The following is a 3,210-nucleotide window of genomic DNA, read 5'->3' on the forward strand; positions in this document are numbered from 1 at the left end:
AACTACAGGCGCGCGCTACCATGCCCAGCTAATTTTTTGATTTATTGTAGAGATGAGGTCTCGCCAAGCTGCCCAGGCGGGTCTCGAACCCTCAGGCTCAGGCAATCCACTCACCTCAGCCTCCCAAAGCGCGGGATTACAGGCTGGGCCACCGAGCCCTGCTACATCATGAGTTTCTTTTATCATTTGTTTTCTTTGTGACTCTGTACATAGTTCCATTTTTGAAGTTCACAATCACGACTCATTCATGACATCTCTTTTTGGCAGCACATACATTTGTGTGCAGCTGTTTTCAGTTATGAAGCGCATGAAGAGCAAAATTTGAACAAACATTTCTGATGAGCACCTTGAGAACTCACAAAGAATTGTGACCACTTCTTTCAAACCAGACATTTCTAGACTAGTTTTGCAAAAATAAGATCAAATTTTCCATTAGTTTTATATTGTTCTCACTTTTCTGAATTTTGTAATAAAAAATACAAAAAATAACTCTTATTAGGTATACACTAACTATATTCTAAAGTTTATGTGTGGTCCAAGACAATTCCTCTTTCCTCAATGTGGCCCAGTAAGCCAAAAGATTAGACATACCTGATCTAGTTTGTATAAGTTCTTCATCACCCTACCCGCCAGGACGGAACTTACTGCAGCAAAAATGTCTCTCTGCCAGCAAGTTCTACTGTGTTAACTCTTTTAAAAAATTATTTTAAAGATGTGGGGCACAATGTGTTAACTCTTACAGAGGGATGTATCCCCACTCTATCTGAGATGATATGAGGCATGGGTGAGGCAGTGAGCTCTGAATAAATAAATAATCTTTGGGTTTAGACAGTCTTGGTTGTACCACTTAGCAACTGTGAGTCCTTAAATATATTATCTGTTATGGACAGAACTGTGTCCCTCCTAAAGTCCAGATATTGACGCACCAACCCTCAATGAGATTGTCTTAGGAGATAGGACCTTTAAGGAGACAATTAAAGGTTAAACGAGTTCATAAGGATAGGACTTAATATAATAGGACTGATGTGCTTATAAGAAGAGGAATAGACACCAGGGATACACACAGACAGAAGAAAGGCCATATGAGGAAACAGTGAGAAGGCAGCCATCTTCGAAACAAGAAGAGAGGCCTCACAAGAAACCAGCTCTGCTCACATCTTGATCTCGGACTTCCAGCCTCCAGAACTGTGAGAAAATACATGTCTAATATTTAACCTCCCCAGTCTGGGATATTACACTATGGCACCCTGAACTGACTAATATGCTATCCAAATTTGTGAGCCTTAGTTCCCTCATTTACAAAATGATCATAATACCCAACTCACATGATTGCTAGGTCTTTTTTTTTTGAGTCAGGATCTCACTCTGTCACCCAGGCTAGAGTGCAGTGGCATGAACACGACTTACAGTAGCCTTTACCTCCTGGGCTCAAGTGATCCTTCTACCTCAGCTTCCTAAGTAACTGGGACTATAGGTGCGTGCCACCATACTGGGCTAATGTTTAGCTTAGTTATTTTAAAAAATTTTTTTTTTCTTGTAGAGATGAGGTCTTGCTATGTTGCCAAGGCTGGTTCTCAAACTCCTGGGCTCAAATAATCCTCCTGCCTCAGTATCACAAAGTGCTAAGATTACAGGTATTAACCACCACTCTTGGACTGTTAGAAGATTGTTTATAAGGCTAAACAAAACTATGCATGTGATATGCGCCTGTATGAAACAGACATGTAATAAATTCTTTCCTGATACTTTTCTCATATTTAGGACAAGAATTTTGAATAAGCTTTCAGCAGGCCGGGTGTCTGATCTTGCCTTGATTGCTGTTAGGCTGCCTGGCTGTGCAAGGCTGCCCTGAGCCCTCATCTCTCCAAGTTTTTAAGTGGAAGCAAAGGATTTGTCAAATTAGCTGATTCTCAACAGTCTTCAGTGATGCTCCATACTTTAAACATGCTGTGGGGGAGATCGGCCCCTGTTTCCTGCCCATGTTCAATGTGCAGCTGCTTTCCCCCTTTTCTGGCTCAAGTGCAAACTTTAAGCTCCAAATATTTATCCTGAACTGGAGGAACCAGTCTGAAGCTTTAATGAATGAGATGAGTGAGTTGCGTATGTGCTCTGGGTAGTCTGGGGAGACTGTCATCGATCCCCCCAAACGGGTTTCTCCTCAGGCCTGGACCCTATTTCCCATTCTCTTTGCACTGAAGGGCAGCCACGACGACTGAGTCCCAGCCCACCTGGAGTAGGGTGTGTGCCTTTCTAGACTACTGTCTCAAATAGTGGATGCGTTCCCATCTTATGTCTTTTCCCCTTTTACTGGGGGACATTGACCTCAAGAAGGCGAAGGAAACTGGGCCCCAAATCAGTGGTAGAGAACCCACTCAGAAATGGGCAAAGGACTTGAGTAGCCGTTTCTTCAGAGAAGATATACAAATGGCCTATAAGTTCATGAAAAGATGCTCTTCATCACTGGTCATAAGGAAAATGCAAGTCAAATCCACAATGAGATAATACTTAACACCCATTAAAATGGGTATTATAAAAATACAAAGAAAAATGACAAGAAAAAATATCATGTTTGACATGTTATATATTTTGTATCTGTTATCAAATTGAACCTTGTCTCCAATTTCACAGGCAGAAATATATAATACCTATAAACAGAAGAGTAATGGAAGGACTGCGTATGAGAAAGAGCAAAGTGAGATACAAAAAGATTGAAGATATAGTGTTTGAGTTTGTAATGAATTAGCCTATGGTAAGTTGAATGCTTGTGTTTGGTGTTGCGGGAAGATGCAAATACATATGGTCTTTCCATGCCTTTATAAACCCTGCAATCCCCCTACTGGGAATATACCCTGAAGAACACAAATCACTCTATAAAAAAGATACCTGCACACGTATGTTTATCGCAGCGTTGTTCACAATAGCAAGAACCTGGAAATAACCATGCTGCCCATCAAAAGAGGACTGGATTAAAAAAATGTGGTACATATACATGATGGAATACTACGCAGCCATAAAAAAGAACAAAATCATGAATTTCGCAGCAACCTGGATGGAACTAGAGTCTATAATACTGAGTGACCGCTCATAGAAACAAAGATCAGAATATCACATGTTCTCACTCATATAATGGACCTTGAACATCCAATGTAATACTATAAGAAAATGACTGACGGTACTGGGAAACTATGGGGGGGAGGGGGATGGGATGAA

At 40.9% G+C, this 3,210-nt stretch overlaps 1 protein-coding gene across 2 annotated transcripts in view; it reads right to left on the minus strand.

Moving 5' to 3' along the window:
• The window catches only part of KCNJ6 (potassium voltage-gated channel subfamily J member 6), a 280,916-nt gene that overhangs the window by 91,329 nt on the left and 186,377 nt on the right, over positions 1 to 3,210 (minus strand). The window lies entirely within an intron of this gene.

The sequence above is a fragment of the Carlito syrichta genome, unplaced genomic scaffold (assembly GCF_000164805.1).
Source record: "Carlito syrichta isolate Samal-C Ts95f unplaced genomic scaffold, Tarsius_syrichta-2.0.1 Scaffold315781, whole genome shotgun sequence".
Classification (NCBI taxonomy): Eukaryota; Metazoa; Chordata; class Mammalia; order Primates; family Tarsiidae; genus Carlito; species Carlito syrichta.